This window comes from Oncorhynchus mykiss, chromosome 12, assembly GCF_057628025.1.
Source record: "Oncorhynchus mykiss isolate SJ-2025 chromosome 12, ASM5762802v1, whole genome shotgun sequence".
NCBI classification, from domain to species: domain Eukaryota; kingdom Metazoa; phylum Chordata; class Actinopteri; order Salmoniformes; family Salmonidae; genus Oncorhynchus; species Oncorhynchus mykiss.
In genome coordinates this window covers 53,515,757-53,537,005 of record NC_143033.1, presented here as the reverse complement: position 1 = coordinate 53,537,005, position 21,249 = coordinate 53,515,757, and the positions used below count along the sequence as shown (strand labels likewise).

Here is a 21,249-nt window from a genome sequence, read left to right as displayed (position 1 = left end):
TCTTTGGTTGCCTAGGCAATGGCCCCCACAATGTAGCAGCAGCACACAGGTTGCAGTCCAAACAAATCACAGCATATTATTTTAGCACATATTTTACTTCCTGCTTTGCTCCTGTGAGTACACTCGCAATGGCTGCCATGCCAGTCCACCCATTATGCCATCATTGACTTGAATGGGGATGTCCGTTCTATTAATTATGTTTCAATTCCAGCACATGCACTCAGGAGCGGAGGAGAAGAGATAATGTGCATTACAAAATGTATAATAATTAAAAGAGTCACAGTCTTTTTGGGGCCGGTCCGAACTGGCCTGCATTTAAACATCTACAGACGTAGCTGTTCGGTCTGGCGCGGATTTGGACGTGATTTGGCCCAAACACAGACATCCATGATTGGTGACCGGACTAAATCTAAACCAATCATAGGCATCTATGTTTCACAAGTTTGGACAGCACAGTACAGTACAGTGAAGCACACTAGAGTACAGTGAATGTACTGTATTTACTGAACTCTACTCTACTGTGGACTACTGTGCTGTGATGTCCAAACTTGTAAAATGTTGATGTCTATGATTGGTTTAGATTTAGTCCGGTACGGACCAACCAAATTAGTTCTTGTTTGAGGGCGGAGCTCATTATAACCTTTTTCGACAAGACAGATCTTCCAAAGTTGGGGGAGTGGCAATTTTAACCAATAATCACCTTCAGTGCTCAGTTGTCTCCACCAAGTCTGTCCCCAAATAATTTGATTTGCTGGTTTTAAGCATTAGACTTTCAAATTGCTTTTTGTTGACTGTTGTTGGGTGCTATCGTCCTCCATCAGCACCGGCCTGTACCTTACCTGCCATAAGCTCTCTCCTGGCCTCTTACACCAATTCTGAATTTGCCCTGCTAGGTAACCTAAACTAGGACATGCTTAAACCACCTGACCAAGTCCTAAAACAATGGGAATCCCTAAATCTTTCTCAGATTATTACCAATCCCAGAAGGTATGACTCCAAACACCCAGAAAATGCTACTCCCCTTGATGTTATCCTCACAGGTATCAGTCTGGTGTTTTCTGTAATGACCTTAGTGATCACTGTTTTACAGCCTGTGTTCGTAATGGCTGCTCACTGAAACGACCTGCCCTGATTTGTCATAGATGCTTGCTAAAAAACTTTAATGAGCTTCCTTCATGAACTAGCCTCTGTAAAATGGTGTAGAATCAGCTTGATCCCCTCTGTCGAAGACGCTTGGACCTTATTTTTTATATATTTTCAGTGGTATTGTTAACAAACACGCCCCTATAAAGAAAATTAAAAACCGGTTCAGACCCTGGTTTGACCGTGATCTTGCAGAGTTACTCCACCTCAAGAATTGCATTTGGCGAAATGCTTGGTACACGCATACTCGGGCTGACTGGCTATCGTTCAGGCAAATGAGAAATAAGTGCACTATCCGGAAGGCCAAAGTTAGTTACTTTAAGGAGAAGTTCTCTCTCTGTGGGTCTAACCCCAAGAAGTTCTGGAAAATGGTTAAAGACCTGGAGAATAAACCCTCCTCCTCACAGCTGCACATGTCCCTTAATGTTGGTGATGTGGTTATTACTGACAAGAAGCACATGGCTGAGCTCTTTAATCACCACTTCATTAAGTCAAGATTCCTATTTGACTCTGCCATGCCTCCTTGCCCATCCAACATTTCCTCATCTCTCATCCCTTCTAATGCGACTAGCCCCGATGCTTCTCCCTCTTTTTCCCCTGCCCCGCTACATAGTTTCTCCCTGCAGGCAGTCACTGAGTCTGAGGTGCTAAAAGGGCTCCTTAAACTTGACCCCCAAAAAACATCTGGATCAGATGGTTTAGACACTTTCTTCTTTAGGCCTGGCGATGATAGGGGCAGCAACCTTATCTCCAACCTTTTTAACTTGTTTCTCCTTTCTGGGGAGGTTCCCATTGCTTGGAAGGCAGCCACGGTTCATCCTTTATTTAAAGGAGGAGATCAAGCTGATCATAACTGTTATAGGCCTATTTCTATTTTGCCCTGTTTATCAAAAGTATTGGAAAAACTTGTCAATAATCAACTGACTGGCTTTCTTGATGTCTATAGTATTCTCTCGGGTATGCAATCTGATTTCCACTCAGGTTATGGGTGTGTCACTGCAACCTTAAAGGTCCTCAATGATGTCAACATTGCCCTTGATTCTAAGCAATATTGTGCTGCTGTTTTTATTGACTTGGCCAAAGCTTTTGATATGGTACACCATTTCATTCTTGTGGGCCGGCTAAGGAGTATTGGTGTCTCTTAGGGGTCTTTGGCCTGGTTTGCTAACTACCTCTCTCAAAGAGTGCAGTGTATAAAGTCAGAAAATCTGTTGTCTCAGCCACTGCCTCAGCCTCAGCCACTGCCTGTCACCAAGGGAGTGCCCCAAGGGTCAATCTCAACTCTTCTCAAATTACATCAACAACATAGCTCAGGTAGTAGGAAGCTCTCTCATCAATTTATTTGCAGATGATACAGGCTTATACTCAGCTGGCCCTTCTGCGGATTTTGTGTTAAATGCTCTACAACAAAGCTTTTTTAGTGTCCAACAAGCTTTCTCTACCCTTAACCTTGTTCTGAACTGGCTATGGCACATATCAAAGCTGCAGGCTAAAGTTAAATCTAGACTTGGTTTCCTCTATCGTAATCGCTCCTCCTTCAACCCAGCTGCCAAACTAACCCTGATTCAGATGACCATCCTACCCATGCTAGATTACGGACAAATAATTTATAGATTGGAAGGTAAGGGTGCTCTCGAGCAGCTAGATGTTCTATACCATTCTGCCATCAGATTTGCCACCAATGCTCCTTATAGGACACATCACTGCACGCTATACTCCTCTGTAAACTGGTCATCTCTGTATACCCGTCGCAAGATCCACTGGTTGATGCTTATTTATAAAACCCTCTTAGGCCTCACTCCCCCTATCTGAGATTTCTACTGCAGTCCTCATCCTCCACATACAACACACTTTCTGCCAGTCACATTCTGTTAAAGGTCCCCAAAGCACACACATCCCTGGGTCGCTCCTCTTTTCAGTTTACTGCAGCTAACGACTGGAATGAGCTGCAACAAACACTCAAACTGGACAATTTTATCTCAATCTCTTCATTCAAAGACTCAATCATGTACGCTCTTACTGACAGTTGTGGCTGCTTTGTGTGATGTATTGTTTTCTCTACCTTCTTGCCCTTTGTGCTGTTGTCTGTGCCCAATAATGTTTGTACCATGTTTTGTGCTGCTACCATGTTGTGCTGCTACCATGCTGTGTTGTTATGTGTTGCTGTCTTGCTATGTTGTTGTGGGATGTATGTACTGTTGTGTTGTTTCTCTTGTTGTGATGTGTGTTTTATTTTTATTTTTAATTATTATTATTATTATTTTTTCTTTTTTTTATCCCAGGCCCCCGTCCCCGCAGGAGGCCTTTTGCCTTTTGGTAGGCCTTCATTGTAAATACAAATTTGTTCTTAACTGACTTGCCTGGTTAAATAAAGGTTAAATTAAAACAAAATAATAGCCAGTGTGTAGAATAATACTCATATATGCAAACGATGAGGCATATTTCTACCTTTTTGTACCGATTCGAGATCACCATGAATCTCAAATTCATTCTTTTCACCATAAAGATAATGACATGCATAATTATGCATTTCTGTGTAGTCCCCCCTGGTCTAGGGGAAGTACCCATTATGTAATTCCGTTCCCGTAATTCTGTTACCAGGTGTAAATCCACCTCACTTACTATAGTTCAATAACCAAAATAGATTTATTTTCAAACTCAAGGTGTCATATCATAGCTGACACCCCATTCCTTCTGCAGATATCTTTGAATCTTAATTCAGAGCAGATATTTAACAGTTTTTGGAAAAGATAGCCGCTTAAAAAAAAAGGAGGAGAATTTTACCGTAATTATTTTTTAAAACGTTTACGTTATTTATAGATTTTCAGATATAACAACAAAAACAATACAACCTCAACCCCTCATTCTCCCATCCATCCATACATCCATCCATCCCCTCCCTCCACTCCAACCCTTCACTCCTTCCAAACCACCCACCCACCAAGCCATCTATAAAAGTAAGTTAAATAGGAAAGAAAAACAGAAACAAATAGTAATAGAAACAAAACATTGATTAAATAAGAGTTAAATAAAAATTCATAGCAGCACAAATGGCCACTAGAACAGACATGACTGCTTACCAAACTATGCAAGTTACATAAGTAAAAGACAGGCTCTCCACATATTGTATTAATGGAGACAAGGTTTAGTCAAACTTTTGTCGGGACCCATGCACAGTGTACCTAACCTCCTCCAGAGGCAGAGATGACATCACCTCCTTAAACCACTGCATAAAGGAGGGCGGTTTTGCAGACTTCCAGTGGAAGAGGACAAGGCGGCGAGCTAGCAGCGAGGCACCCTGATGCGCGGTAGCATTCTGGTCTAGGGGAAGTACCCCAAAAATGGCAGTGACCGGGTTGGGGCTAACAGTTGTATTACACGTATGTGAGAATGCCTCAAAAATAGGGTCCCAGAGGCTACTCAAAGATTGGCATGACCAAAACATGTGTCCCACAGTCGCTGGACTCTGGTGGCATCTCAAACACTTGGGGTCAACATTTGGGTTTATTTTTGCCAATCTGTCATTTGAGTAATGGAGACGGTGCAAAACCTTAAACTGATTAAGCCCATGCCTTATGCAAAATTATATGTGGATATGCTCAATACTTTGTTGCCGTATATAATCGGGTAGCTCGCCACCTGTCTTGCTCCCATGCAGATTTTGAATTTGCAAAGCAAGGCGGATTAATGTTCTGTATTATGTCGTATAACCTGGAGATTGTGCCCTTCAGATAAGGGTTAAGGTCTAAGCACATCTCGACTGGACACTTAGTAGGCTCGAGTGGAAATTAAGGGAAATGTTTTTTGGCAAAGCTGCGAGTTAGCAGGTTTCTAAACAAGTGGGTATTGGGAATATTATGGTCAACCCTTCAGAGTATCAAATGAGACAAATGTGTTATCAACAAATAGTTCTCAACAAAAACACCAAACCATTCCTATGCTAGAACTGGAATGGCGTGTTAATCTGTGATGCTGGGAAGAGGTGATTAGATGTTAATGGGGAGAAGCCGCTTGCTTGTTGAAGGCTAAAGTGACTTCGGAATTGGGACCAGATTTTAAGGGAGTTCTTAAAAATGGGGTGAGTGCCAAAACATGAGTGCCAAGGTTCATGGACATTGGGGAGCACAGGAGTGAGACTAGAGAAGTTGGAAGGCTTGACTGGAACTCAAGTTGGGCCATCCTTGTTTTCAAATGTAGAAACCCAATAAACACATTTTAGATATGTTTGCTGACCAGTAGTAGTGTAAAAAAAAAAAATGGGAAGGCCCAGCTGCCTGCAGGCTTAGGTCTCTCTAGATATACCTTTCTCATTTGAGGATTTGACTTATTCCAAATGAAGTTGGAAATGTAGCTGTCCAGTTGTTTGAACATCGACTTGGCAGAAAAATGGGAATCATTTGGAATAAGTACAAAAACCTAAGTAGTACAGTCATCTTAACAAAATTAATGCGACCTGCTAAAGAAATGGGAAGAGACGACCACCTTATGAAATCCTGCTTAGTGCGCTCCAGGAGTGTTTTGAAGTTATATTTAAACAGAGCCATAAATGAGCGTGTGACCTTTATCCCCAAATAAGTAAAGACCTGATGCACCACCTTAAATTGGGAAATTGGCATGCCCAATTCCTTCTGCTAACTGACTAATGGGGAGGAGCACACATTTTGTTAGGTTTAACTTATAACCGGAGAATGTCTCAAAACCTTGTAGCATGTCCAAGAGATAGAGTATAGACTCCACAGGGTTAGAGATGTATAAAAGAAGATTGTCTGCATATAAGGACACTTTGTGAGTTATATTGTCTCTTAATTTTCCCTTAATCCTCTCCTCCGGCCCGCAGGACGATAGCAAGAGGCTCAATAGCCATATCAAATAGGAAAGGGGATAAACAGCAACCCTGCCTAGCCCCCTGTGGAGAGGGAAGTATCTGGAGGTAACATTGTTGGTGCAAACAGAAGCCACTGGGGACGAGTTCAAAATCTTAATCCAGGAAAGGAATGACTGGCCAAACCCAAATCTCTCTAGTACTGTAAATACAGTTGAAGTCGGAAGTTTACATACACCGTAGCCAAAAATACACTGCTCAGAAAAATAAAGGGAACACTTAAACAACACAATGTAACTCCAAGTCAATCACACTTCTGTGAAATCAAACTGTCCACTTAGGAAGCAACACTGATTGACAATACATTTCACATGCTGTTGTGCAAATGGAATAGACAACAGGTGGAAATTATAGGCAATTAGCAAGACACCCCCAATAAAAGAGTGGTTCTGTTTTGGTCACTTTTGAATGCTGGCGGTGCTTTCACTCTAGTGGTAGCATGAGACGGAGTCTACAACCCACACAAGTGGCTCAGGTAGTGCAGCTCATCCAGGATGGCACATCAATGCGAGCTGTGGCAAGAAGGTTTGCTGTGTCTGTCAGCGTAGTGTCCAGAGCATGGAGGCGCTACCAGGAGACAGGCCAGTACATCAGGAGATGTGGAGGAGGCCGTAGGAGGGCAACAACCCAGCAGCAGGACCGCTACCTCCGTCTTTGTGCAAGGAGGAGCACTGCCAGAACCCTGCAAAATGACCTCCAGCAGGCCACAAATGTGCATGTGTCTGCTCAAACGGTCAGAAACAGACTCCACGAGGGTGGTATGAGGGCCCGACGTCCACAGGTGGGGGTTGTGCTATACAACCCAACACCGTGCAGGACGTTTGGCATTTGCCAGAGAACACCAAGATTGGCAAATTCGCCACTGGCACCCTGTGCTCTTCACAGATGAAAGCAGGTTCACACTGAGCACATGTGACAGACGTGACAGAGTCTGGAGACGCCGTGGAGAACATTCTGCTGCCAGCAAAATCCTCCAGCATGACCGGTTTGGCGGTGGGTCAGTCATGGTGTGGGGTGGGATTTCTTTGGGGGGCCGCACAGGCCTCCATGTGCTCGCCAGAGGTAGCCTGACTGCCATTAGGTGAGATCCTCAGACCCCTTGTGAGACCATATGCTGGTGCGGTTGGCCCTGGGTTCCTCCTAATTCAAGACAATGCTAGACCTCATGTGGCTGGAGTGTGTCAGCAGTTCCTGCAAGAGGAAGGCATTGATGCTATGGACTGGCCCGCCCGTTCCCCAGACCTGAATCCAATTGAGCACATCTGGGACATCATGTCTCACTCCATCCACCAACGCCACGTTGCACCACAGACTGTCCAGGAGTTGGTGGATGCTTTAGTCCAGGTCTGGGAGGAGATCCCTCAGGAGACCATCCGCCACCTCATCAGGAGCATGCCCAGGCGTTGTAGGGAGGTCATACAGGCACGTGGAGGCCACACACACTACTGAGCCTCATTTTGACTTGTTTTAAGGACATTACATCAAAGTTGGATCAGCCTGTAGTGTGGTTTTCCACTTTAATTTTGAGTGTGACTCCAAATTTAATTTTGAGTGTGACTCCATAGTCGATTGACTATGATTTCTCAACGCCGATACCGATTATTGGAGGACCCAAAAAGCCGATACCGATTAATCACCCGATTTTTTTATTTATTTGTAATAATGACAATTACAACAATCCTGAATGAACACTTATTTTAACTTAATATAATACATAAATAAAATCAATTTAGCCTCAAGTAAATAATGAAACATGTTCAATTTGGTTTAAACAATGCAAAAACAAAGTGTTGGAGAAGAAAGTAAAAGTGCAATATGTGCTATGTAAGAAAGCTAACGTTTCAGTTCCTTGCTCAGAACATGAGAACATATGAAAGCTTGTGGTTCCTTTTAACAAGAGTCTTCAATATTCCCAGGTAAGAAGTTTTAGGTTGTAGTTATTATAGGAATTATAGGGCTATTTCCCTCTATACCATTTGTATTTCATTAACCTTTGACTATTGGATGTTCTTATAGGCACTTTAGTATTGCCAGTGTAACAGTATAGCTTCCGTCCCTCTCCTCGCGCCTCCCTGGGGACGAACCAGCAGCATAACGACAACAGCCACCATCGAAGCAGTGTTACCCATGCAGAGCATGTGGAACAACTACTAGAAGGCTCAGAGCGAGTGAAGTTAGCGCGCGCTAATAGCGTTTCAAACTAGCTAGCCATTTCACTTCGGTTACACCAGCCTCATCTCTGGAATTGGATAGGCTTGAAGTCATAAACAGCGCAATGCTTGACGCACAATGAAGAGCTGCTGGCAAAACGCACGAAAGTGCTGTTTGAATGAATGTTTACGCGCCTGCTTCTGTCTACCACCGCTCAGATACTTCGATACTTGTATGCTTGTATGCTCAGTGAGATTATATGCAACGCAGGACACACTAGATAATATCTAGTAATATCATCAACCATGTGTAGTTAACTAGTGATTATGATTGATTGTATTTTATAAGATAAGTTTAATGCTAGCTAGCAACTTACCTTGGCTTACTGCATTTGCATAACAGGCAGTCTCCTTGTGGAGTGCAACGAGAGAGAGGCAGGTCGTTAATGCGTTGGACTAGTTAACTGTAAGGTTGCAAGATTGGATCCCCGAGCTGACAAGGTGAAAATCTGTCATTTTGCCCCTGAACGAGGCAGTTAACTCAACGTTCCTAGGCCGTCATTGAAAATAAGAATGTGTTATTAACTGACTTGCCTAGTTAAATAAAGGTATATAAAAAATTAAATAAACATTTGGCAAATCGGCGCCCAAAAATACCCATTTCCGATCGTTATGAAAACTTGAAATCGGCCCTAATTAATCGGCCATTCCGATTAATCGGTCGACCTCTAGAATCAATACACAATTGAAATCTCCGCCCAATATCAAATGTGGAGAGTTAATGTCAGGAAGTGTTACGATGAGGTTAGAGAAAAATTGAGCATCATCCCAATTAGGACCATAGAGGTTGGCCAGAATAACCTGTGTGCTAAACAGGATGGCTGCCCCTCTGGCCTCAGCACCAACGTTGGCGTGAAATATATTTGGTCTACCCATCCTCTCTTTAGTTTATCATGGTCGCTGGACCAGAGATTGGTCTCTTGGAGAGAAACAATGTCCGGATTTAAGGACTTAAGATGAGCATACACTCAGCTACGCTTGAGCACCTGGTTAATTCCTTTCATGGTCCAGCTGACAAAGCATGTGGAGCTTGTGAATTAGGCATAGTCGGAGTAATCTGAAATGAATGTTAGTACGATCGTAATGGCCAGCGTGCTGAAAGGTAAGATTTTTATATTTATATATATATATATATATATATATATATATACTCCAAAAACATTTAATTAAATAAGATAAGTAAATAGGAAAACAAACCGAGTAAAATTCAACATTTGTATAAATGTAACCCTCTGTTGAACATCCTAACAAGCCAGAACACCAAAAATTGCAACCGTGGCTATACAGCAGCAGCTAGTTGGTAAACGCTAGTTGTACCATGTACTGTAAATAAAATACTATTCAAACTATATTGTCCTTGTGAGAACATGTCACCCTATACATACCATTGTTGCTCATAACGTTAAGTTACTGGGTGAATAATTGTCATTTTTTTGGCAGCAGGGTGGAGGCACGTTTATAATCAAGATATGAATTCACTAGTTGGTCTTTGGTCGCGTTAGCACGGCTTTTGCAGGGTCACAGTATGACCCCACAATGGCTAGTTAGTATTAGGTCGCCTGTCCTCCCGCGGATGTATGTGCACGACAATGTATTCTTTGGCCTTACTTGGGTCTAAGAATGTCTTCTGCTGGCCAGAGGGTGTAGTGATCTTCAGTACAGCTGGGTAAAGAATTCCAAACTTGGTGTCCAGAGCATTGTAGGAGCCCCCTCACCTCGGGGTCAGAGTCCGTGTCAGATGAGCCCGAGGCTTCAGCAGAAGCCTGCTCCTTTTTGGCCCGCTGCCGTTGTTGTCTTGACATTTTACGATTAAAAGGCCAACATTTTCAGAAATAAAAGCCAGATTAGTAAATTGGGTTCGACTCCAAATGAAATGTTACAAGATGAGCACGGTGGGGAGGTGTTGGTCAAGTATTAATAGTAAATTGCTCGCCCTGGATCGGAGCACAGAGAAAACACGTCTTCACATGTTGCTGCTCACCCGTCGTCCCCTTTTACCGTAATTCTGTCACCAAAATCTGCATCTGCACAGTTCTTCCAGTAAATGTGGTTTTGTTCAATTTTATGTGTAAATTGTTCAACATAAGTGCTTTTAAAACATAACATCTGAGTCTCCGCGTAATTGTGTTACCATGTAATTGCCCCTATGCAATAACTCAACCTCTCCACCTTTTCAAAAACTCTTCCTCTTAATGTTTGTTTGATCGGCCTCAACAGTGAAATTCTCTCTTACCCTGGGACCTTGAGAAAAGTCCTAGAACTGGGTTTTAACAGGATGGAAAAGTCTGCGTTCCATTATCCATTTTTCTATCTTTCTGTGTCTCTTGCCGTGTCATTAATTTTTTGTTTCCACCCAATTCTGAGGCCACAGTTGTTGGGCCCATCCTTGACCTAGGCCTATAAGCTTTCAAAACAAGTTACAGTAGCTTCAACTGACAGACACCTCAGGCTGTAGTCAGATGTTTTGTTTGTGTCAGTGGTTCAAAACTCTCTTTATTGCTTACATGACTTGTGTAATCTGGTGCTCCAAGTGCCCCTCGGCTGGAGGGGCAAATTTGTATGTGCAAATTTAGCGCCCGGAAGCCTTCCAACCTCTGTTCTTTGGCTTGCAGCAGTAACCTGGGCTGAGTTGAAGCAGCCTACGTGCCATATAGATGCTTGGATCCTCAGGGTCTCTCCAATTACCTAGCATAGACCTATAGGACTGCCTTACATTTGAAAATCACCCTGTAATTCACACGATCTGGTCCCGTTAGGACATCTTATCGGTCAGCAGCCGTTCATCCAGTCATCCTCAGGCTCCGCATCACTGGAGTCAATACTAGTGCACTTAGCTGTCTTCGATGACATCAGCCTGGTAGAGAGTGCATGCCGAGCCCCTGGTGGTCTGGTCTCGCGGCATTAAAATTGAGGTCACGCTGTAAAAATAAGTACCTATGAAAGCCTGAAATGCAATGGTGGAATTCTGCCCTGCTCGGCCTAGCAATCAAATCTTCTTACTGAGATTTTGAACCCTGACACCTCCCAACTAAGTATTTTAAAACAATGACTTTAAACTCTTGCTTTCTCTTTCTCGCTTTTCCCTTATTGAATGTCTGTATGTGATTGGGGGAAACTGAGATTAGTTGCCAGGTAGAAAATGGTTTGTTACCAAGTTAAGTAGGCTAAATCTGACATATGGTATAGCTGACATATCAGGCACATCAAGTCAATGTAGGGTCTTAAACGGCTGCATCACTTAAACTTGCCCTTCACGTGTCCATTTTGTGTGGGTGTCAATAGTCAATACAATTAGTCATGTGCACAAATATACAAAAACAACATGTAGATGTTGGATTCAGCACTGTGGCTCTGTGGGGAGTGTCCGAGTGGTGTTAAGAATAGCCCTTCTCTCCTGTGTTGCTTGCCCATCTCTACGCCTTTGTGACTCATTCAGTGGGCTGGCAGGTGGGAATGGCAGCAGGTCAAAGATTTGACAATAACAACAGAGCACATAACACCTCAGACCAGACGCTTCCAGAATGAACCAGCCAATAACATAAAGCACAATGGCCAAGTGATCATCAGGGAAATACAGGTCTATACTGTATCTTACAGGAAAACACCACTACAGGTGAAACAGGCCTAGTAGTCAGCGGCAATTCCAGTGTAACAGAATTATTCTTTGACAAAAAAATGTTTTTTTTTACTTTAAAATGTATGCCAAACAAAAAGATTGTTTCCAAAGTGTAACATACCATAAACATCTATGCACTACCTTTAACAATTTGCACTGAACATTTTACACAAACTAATTTAGTGAAAGAACCGTGCAGATGCAAACTTTGGTAACGGAATTCCGGTAAAATCTCGCTCAGGTTTTTATGACGTTTTCCAAAAACGTCAAAAATACAAACTCGTGGAACATACGTCTATAATATGTTAAGATTTGGTCCGGTCCATCTGTGGACGTTAACGTCAACATCAAATCAAATCAAATCAAATTTTATTTGTCACATACACATGGTTAGCAGATGTTAATGCGAGTGTAGCGAAATGCTTGTGCTTCTAGTTCCGACAATGCAGTAATAACAAGTAATCTAACTAACAATTCCAAAACTACTGTCTTGTACACAGTGTAAGGGGATAAAGAATATGTACATAAGGATATATGAATGAGTGATGGTACAGAGCAGCATAGGCAAGGTACAGTAGATGGTATCGGGTACAGTATGTACAAATGAGATGAGTATGTAAACAAAGTGGCATAGTATAGTATAAAGTGGCTAGTGATACATGTATTACATAAGGATACCGTCGATGATATAGAGTACGGTATATACGTATGCATATGAGATGAATAATGTAGGGTAAGTAACATTTATATAAGGTAGCATTGTTTAAAGTGGCTAGTGATATATTTACATCATTTCCCATCAATTCCCATTATTAAAGTGGCTGGAGTTGAGTCAGTGTCAGTGTGTTGGCAGCAGCCACTCAATGTTAGTGGTGGCTGTTTAACAGTCTGATGGCCTTGAGATAGAAGCTGTTTTTCAGTCTCTTACATTTTTTTTTAGATGGAAAATGGTTGAAAAATGTATTAATGCTTTCATTTCCCAAACATCTAGACTCTTAGCTTTCATTTGACACCCAATTTGACATGCTCCTATGAACTTCACTTTGGTGCTCATGGGTTCTTTTACATGGAAATGCCCTCAGGCACTATGCCTTAAGCTAATCAAACATAATGTCTTTGTTGTGAAATGTCATAACATCTCCATGACCTTAGTCTGTTTTTTTTAAAGAAGTCAGCATAATGAGATTGGAGTAAAATGGAATGTCCTACACTGAAACAACTGAGACACAACTACCTTTTTGGCCCAAGATTTTGGAAATGAAGACCAATGTTTGGGTAGTTGGGGCCTGCAGTAGAGGGGCGAGGAGGGAAAAGGTGGGGTCCCTGGCTTGTCCGTCTTTGTGAGTGTTTAGGGTTGAGAGCAGCACCCACCCCTGCTGCTTGGCTGCTCTCCATGTGCCGAGGACCCTGGGAATGAATGGTGCCCGAGCACTGTCTTTCTTTGAAGCCAGCCAGGAATGCGAGGCCCTTTTTTTTTTTTTTTTTCTTCTTTTTTACGGCACTAACTATCTGCGGTGCTCATTGTTCATCAGCTAGGCGGACAGACGTCACAGGCATGCAATAGCCGCCTCTCGTCTTGGTCTTGGGGGAGAAGGACTCACTGGAACTTTACATTTCCTCCTGGTAACTTGTTTTGGTCCTTCTTTCACCGATAGATTCACCAGTAGATTACTACTAAAGCAATCTGAATTGTATCTAAAAGTCAAGTGCTAACTTGGAAATAGTTGTTTTTTTCTTCTTCATTATTTCATGTGGCATCAAAAGTGTGAGCTCTCAAACCAACAACTTTGTCACAGGATTTGGTAAGTTGCTGCTTACAAGTTTCCTTGTGGTACTCTTAAAAATGTATTCCATTTAGGCCTGTTGGTATGAGTTGATTTGACTCTAATATTAGTCACTAGCCTATGTGATGGTTTATCCAGCCAACCAGTTCAGTTTTCTGGTGTAGTTTGCTGTAGTAATGGTGTGAGTGTATTTGTCTGGGAATTTCTCTCTCTCTGTTCTCTCTGTGCATTTTTGCCACTAACTGGCCTCCCCATCACTTTCAAATGAGCGCTCCCCTGTAGTTCCCCTGTTAGTGTGCTAGCAGTTCAAGGATAGAAGCCTGGCAGCCGCTGCACATTGAGAATCAGGTGTACCTCTACAACACATGAAAACAAACCCCTTTTAACATCACTAACTAGACCCGGGACGTCAGTGTGCATGATAGCTGGAGGTTTTCATATTTTCATCAGCTGCAAACCAGGGGACAAGGGGGAGATCTATAACACTTGGTCGTTGAAGGTCTCAGAATGGTCACTGTAGTTTCTGGTACAACGTGGCTTGGAACAGAGGTACCTCAGCCATCTTAAATGGTTGGTATTTGACCAATTTTTTTGTGTATGTCTGTGTTGGCCCATGAGAGAGTGAAACCTGTTCTGCATCAAGGACTGTGGAGCTCATTGGCTTGTATTTGTGTTGGCTACACTGATCTGTGTGTATGCGTGACAGGTATGCACCTCCTGGAGGAAAACTAATCACCAAAGGCCTGTGTTCAGCTTTCTTCTTAAACTGTACTATCACCCACCATTACAGCTTCCTGTTGGTGGACTTTGTATCAGTATTTTGATGTTGGGTAAAACCTAATTGTAAACACCAATTTTGCCAGAAAGAGAAGTTTCACTGTACTAAACCTAGATAAATCAGACTCCCTCTTCTGTTACAAACAAGGTCAGCATGAAATTGTTTATTCAAGCCGTTATTGAAGATGACGATTCAAAGTTCTTTGGAACTTATTACTTCCTGCTACGACAAAATGGAGAAAAAAGCCCTTGGTTTTATCACTGAGATATTGAACCATGACATATAAACAACAATATTTACCTTTGAAAGCTTTTCTTTAACAAACACCAAACAAACACCCAACAGATGATGGCGCCGGGAAAAAATGGCAGCCGTTTTACGGGCGACTAACCAATTGTGATGTGGTGTTTGGTGTTTAAAACCTTAGATTAGACCTTAAAGAAACTGACTAATTGTCAAGTCATTCACCACATTCAGTGTATGTGCTTGGTTGGTTTCCTGATGAGTTAATCCAACACACAGTGCTACATGCAGTGTTCCAGTGGTGGATAATCCATAAAAAAAAAGTTATCACATGACTAATCCTCAAATATGTCTGCAAAATGTATATGGAATTCCGGGCATTTTTGGAGCGGTGCAACGTGCACCTCAAGGTTCTAATTAAGGGGTCTGGTTCCACAGGCACCTCTAGCAGGTGTTCCATGCTGTATGTAGGCTTTCCATTAAACTCAAACATGTTGTTCCAAATGTTGTATTTGATACTTTTTACACATTTCCTTACAATTATATTTGAAATACATTTTGTTTTCCTGTGAAAAACATTTGCTATAGGAAAAAAAAATGCTGTCGACATCTTTGCATTGCAAGAAAACAGAACTGTTCTTTTGTTAGCCTCTTGTGCTTAATTGCTGATATTTAAATTCCCAGCCCTCCATTTCCGTGATTAGCCAAGAAAAGGCCTATTCTCCTCTGAGGCTGAGCCCTCCTAACTCAGGACTTAGTGCCCTTAGAGACCTTAATAGTTGAAGTCATGGACAATTCTACAGTAACAGAATTGCGTTAAGACTGCGTTAAGATTTTTCACTTAAATTGTATGCCGAATTAAGAGTCAAAGATGTCTGCAGAAAGAATGGGGTGTCAGCTATAACATGACACCTTGCATTTGTATGTATACTGAACAAAAAAATAAACGCAACATTTTTTTTTTTTTTTTATTTTACCTTTATTTAACCAGGCAAGTCAGTTAAGAACAAATTCTTATTTTCAATGACGGCCTGGGAACAGTGGGTTAACTGCCTGTTCAGGGGCAGAACGACAGATTTGTACCTTGTCAGCTCGGGGGTTTGAACTCACAACCTTCCGGTTACTAGTCCAACGCTCTAACCACTAGGCTACCCCTAGGCTACCCCGCTCTAACCACATGTAAAGTGGTCCCATGTTTCATAAGCTGAAATAAACGACCCCAGAAATGTTCCATACGCACAAAAATCTTATTTCTCTCAAGTTTTGTGCACCATGCCAGTGGAAGGGAGAAATGTAGCAGGTGACCCAACTGTGGTTTGTAACTACTATGATTTCCCATTGTAGCCAATTAAGTTGCAGAAATTCTGAAATTCTGTCACCGATTTGGTAACATCATTTTGAGTTTGAATCACTTAATAATTCCTAAACAAAATTGATATTAGTAAAAACACTAATTGGTAGGTCTACCTTTACTTGTTACTTCTGTGAACTTTCATTATCCTCCCTCCTCATGAGGGAGATAATTTAGAAAAACTCACATATCTTTAAGACATTTTGGTAGAGATCGACCGATTATGATTTTTCAACGCCGATACCGATTATTGGAGGCCCAAAAAAAAGCCGATACCGAGTAATCGGCCGATTTTTATTTATTTATTTGTAATAATGACAATTACAACAATACTGAATGAACACTTATTTTAACTTAATATAATACATCAATAAAAATCAATTTAGCCTCAAATAAATAATGAAACATGTTCAATTTGGTTTAAATAATGCAAAAACAAAGTGTTGGAGAAGAAAGTAAAAGTGCAATATGTAAAAAAGCTAACGTTTAAGTTCCTTGCTCAGAACATGATAACATATGAAAGCTGGTGGTTCCTTTTAACATGAGACTTCAATATTCCAAGGTAAGAGGTTTTAGGTTGTAGTTAAAGCACAGCGAAGCACAGCGAAGAGCTGCTGGCAAAACACACAAAAGTGCTGTTTGAATGAATGCTTATGAGCCTGCTTCTGCCAATCACCGCCCAGTCAGACTGCTCTATCAAATATTAAATCATAGACTTAATTATAACATAATAACACACAGAAATACGAGCCTTTGGTCATTAATATGGTTGAATCCGGAAACTATAATTTCGAAAACAAAACGTTTATTATTTCAGTGAAATATCGGAACCGTTCCGTATTTTATCTAACGGGTGGCATCGCTAAGTCTAAATATTGCTGTTACATTGTTCAACCTTCAATGTTATGTCATAATTACGTAAAATTCTGTCAAATTAGTTCGCAACAAGCCAGGTGGCCCAAACTGTTGCATATACCCTGACTTTGCGTGCAATGAACGCAAGAGAAGTGACACAATTTCACCTGGTTAATATGGCCTGCTAACCTGCTAACCTTTTAGCTTGTCACGTTCTGACCATTGTTCTTGTGTGTTTTCCTTGTTTTAGTGTTTGTCAGGACGTGAGCTGGGTGGGCATTCTATGTTGTGTGTCTGGTTTGTCTATTTCTATGTTTGGCCTGATATGGTTCTCAATCAGAGGCAGGTGTTAGTCATTGTCTCTGATTGGGAACCATATTTAGGTAGCCTGTTTTGTGTTGGGTTTTGTGGGTGATTGTCTCCTGTGTCAGTGTTTGTACCACACGGGACTGTTTCGGGTTTTCATGTTTCTTGTTTTGTAGTCTATTTCATGTATAGTTTCGTTATTAAAAGAACCATGAATTATAACTACGCTGCGTCTTGGTCCAATCCCTGCTACACCTCTTCTTCAGAGGAAGAGGAAGAAGAGAACCGTTACAGAATCACCCACCACAACAGGACCAAGCGGCGTGGTGACAGGCAGCGGCAGCAGGAGCAGCGAAAGGAGGAATGGACATGGGAAGATGTTTTGGACGGCAAGGGTTGCTACACTTGGGAGGAAATACTGGCTGGAAGAGATCGCCTCCCATGGGAACAGGTGGAGGCACTTAGGAGAGCAGAGGCAGCCGGAGAGAGGAGCCGGCGATACGAAGGAACACGGTTGGCAAGGAAGCCCGCGAGTCAGCCCCAAAAATGTATTGGGGGGGTGGCACACAGGGAGTATGGCGACGCCAGGTAGGAGACCTGCGCCAACTTCCTGTGCTTACCGGGGGGCTAGAGAGACCGGGCAGGCACCGTGTTATGCTGTGGAGCGCATGGTGTCTCCAGTAAGGGTGCATAGCCCGGTGCGGTACATACAGTGCCTTGCGAAAGTATTCGCCCCCCTTGAACTTTGCGACCTTTTGCCACATTTCAGGCTTCAAACATAAAGATATAAAACTGTATTTTTTTGTGAAGAATCAACAACAAGTGGGAGACAATCATGAAGTGGAACGACATTTATTGGATATTTCAAACCTTTTTTAACAAATCAAAAACTGAAAAATTGGGCGTGCAAAATTATTCAGCCCCTTTACTTTCAGTGCAGCAAACTCTCTCCAGAAGTTCAGTGAGGATCTCTGAATGATCCAATGTTGACCTAAATGACTAATGATGATAAATACAATCCACCTGTGTGTAATCAAGTCTCCGTATAAATGCACCTGCACTGTGATAGTCTCAGAGGTCCGTTAAAAGCGCAGAGAGCATCATGAAGAACAAGAAACACACCAGGCAGGTACGAGATACTGTTGTGAAGAAGTTTAAAGCCGGATTTGGATACAGAAAGATTTCCCAAGCTTTAAACATCCCAAGGAGCACTGTGCAAGCGATAATATTGAAATGGAAGGAGTATCAGACCACTGCAAATCTACCAAGACCTGGCCGTCCCTCTAAACTTTCAGCTCATACAAGGAGAAGACTGATCAGAGATGCAGCCAAGAGGCCCATGATCACTCTGGATGAACTGCAGAGATCTACAGCTGAGGTGGGAGACTCTGTCCATAGGACAACAATCAGTCGTATATTGCACAAATCCGGCCTTTATGGAAGAGTGGCAAGAAGAAAGCCATTTCTTAAAGATATCCATAAAAAGTGTCGTTTAAAGTTTGCCACAAGCCACCTGGGAGACACACCAAACATGTGGAAGAAGGTGCTCTGGTCAGATGAAACCAAAATTGAACTTTTTGGCAACAATGCAAAACGTTATGTTTGGCGTAAAAGCAACACAGCTGAACACACCATCCCCACTGTCAAACATGGTGGTGGCAGCATCATGGTTTGGGCCTGCTTTTCTTCAGCAGGGACAGGGAAGATGGTTAAAATTGATGGGAAGATGGATGGAGCCAAATACAGGACCATTCTGGAAGAAAACCTGATGGAGTCTGCAAAAGACCTGAGACTGGGACGGAGATTTGTCTTCCAACAAGACAATGATCCAAAACATAAAGCAAAATTTACAATGGAATGGTTCAAAAATAAACATATCCAGGTGTTAGAATGGCCAAGTCAAAGTCCAGACCTGAATCCAATCGAGAATCTGTGGAAAGAACTGAAAACTGCTGTTCACAAATGCTCTCCATCCAACCTCACTGAGCTCGAGCTGTTTTGTAAGGAGGAATGGGAAAGAATGTCAGTCTCTCGATGTGCAAAACTGATAGAGACATACCCCAAGCGACTTACAGCTGTAATCGCAGCAAAAGGTGGCGCTACAAAGTATTAACTTAAGGGGGCTGAATAATTTTGCACGCCCAATTTTTCAGTTTTTGATTTGTTAAAAAAGTTTGAAATATCCAATAAATGTCGTTCCACTTCATGATTGTGTCCCACTTGTTGTTGATTCTTCACAAAAAAATACAGTTTTATATCTTTATGTTTGAAGCCTGAAATGTGGCAAAAGGTCGCAAAGTTCAAGGGGGCCGAATACTTTCGCAAGGCACTGTACCAGCTCCTCGAATCGGCCGGGCTAGAGTAAGCATCGAGCCAAGTGTCATGAAGCCGGCTCTACGCATCTGGTCTCCAGTGCGTCTCCTTGGGCCGGCTTACATGGCACCAGCCTTGCGCACGGTGTCCCCGGTTCGCCTGCATAGCCCAGTGCGGGCTATTCCACCTCGCCGCACTGGCAGGGCGACCGGGAGCATTCAACTGGGTAAGGTTGGGCAGGCTCGGTGCTCAAGAGCTCCAGTGCGCCTGCACGGTTCAGTCTATCCAGTACCACCTCCACGCACCAGCCCTCCGGTGGCAGCTCCCCGCACCAGGCTTCCTGTGTGTGTCCTCGGCCCAGTACCACCAGTGCCAGCACCACGCACCAGGCCTATAGTGCACTTTGCCTGTCCAGCGCTGCCAGAGCTCCCGCCCCTCAGTCCAGAGGCGCCAGAGCTCCTCAGTCCAGCGCTGCCAGAGCTTTCCTCTCCAGCGTTGCCGGAGCTTCCCGTCTGCCCAGCGCCATCAGAGTCGCCAGTCTGCCCAGCGCCGCCTGAGCTACCCGTCTGCCCAGCGCCATCAGAGTCGCCAGTCTGCCCAGCGCCGCCTGAGCCACCCGTCTGCCCAGCGCCGCCAGTGCCGCCAGTCTGCCCAGTGCCGCCAGTCTGCAAGGAGCCGCCAGTGCCGCCAGTATGCAAGGTGCCGCCAGTCTGCAAATAGCCGCCAGTGCCGCCAGTCAGCCAGGATCTGCCAGAACTGCCAGTCAGCCAGGATCCGCCAGTCTGCCAGGATCCGCCATTCAGCCAGGATCCGCCAGGATCTGCCAGAACTGCCAGTCAGCCAGGATCTGTCGGAACCACCAGTCAGCCAGGACCTGCCAGAACCACCAGTCAGCCAGGATCTGCCAGAACCACCAGCCAGCCAGGATCTGCCAGATCCATCAACCTGCCTGAGTTTCCTCTCAGTCCTGAGCTCCCCCTCAGTCCCGAGCTCCCCCTCAGTCCCGAGCTCCCCCTCAGTCCCGAGCTCCCCCTCAGTCCCGAGCTCCCCCTCAGTCCCGAGCTCCCCCACAGTCCCGAGCTACCCCTCAGTCCCGAGCTACCCCTCAGCCTCAGTCCCAAGCTGCCCCTCAGTCTGGAGCTGCCCCTCAGTCCAGTGGGGCCCGTTGTTAGGGTTCCTAGGCCAAGGTCAGCGGCGAGGGTCGCCACTCAAGGGACGCTAAGGAGGTGGACTAAGACAATTATGGAGTGGGGTCCAAGTCCAGCGCCAGAGCCGCCACCGCGGACAGGTGCCCACCCAGACCCTCCCCTATAGGTTTAGGTTGTGCGGTCGGAGTCCGCACCTTGGGGGGGGGAGGGGTACTGTCACGTTCTGACCATCGTTCTTGTGTGTTTTCCTTGTTTTAGTGTTGGTCAGGACGTGAGCTGGGTGGGCATTCTATGTTGTGTGTCTGGTTTGTCTATTTCTATGTTTGGCCTGATATGGTTCTCAATCAGAGGCAGGTGTTAGTCATTGTCTCTGATTGGGAACCATATTTAGGTAGCCTGTTTTGTGTTGGAATTTGTGGGTGATTGTCTCCTGTGTCAGTGTTTGTACCACACGGGACTGTTTCGGGTTTTCATGTTTCTTGTTTTGTAGTCTATTTCATGTATAGTTTCGTTATTAAAAGAACCATGAATTATAACTACGCTGCGTCTTGGTCCGATCCCTGCTACCTCTTCTTCAGAGGAAGAGGAAGAAGAGAACCGTTAAATAGATAAATATGCAA

At 43.6% G+C, this 21,249-nt stretch overlaps 1 protein-coding gene across 4 annotated transcripts in view; it reads left to right on the top strand.

Moving 5' to 3' along the window:
• shroom1 (shroom family member 1) overlaps positions 1–21,249 on the top strand; it is a 56,164-nt gene that overhangs the window by 20,522 nt on the left and 14,393 nt on the right. For 2 of the 4 annotated variants that reach the window (XM_090192755.1, XM_021624128.3), the window contains exon 1: positions 13,202–13,653. The exons of the other annotated variants lie outside the window; for them this stretch is intronic. The gene's annotated coding sequence lies outside the window, so the exon portion shown is untranslated. Of the gene's footprint in view, positions 1–13,201; positions 13,654–21,249 lie in introns of those variants that run through there. 4 annotated transcript variants of the gene reach the window in all.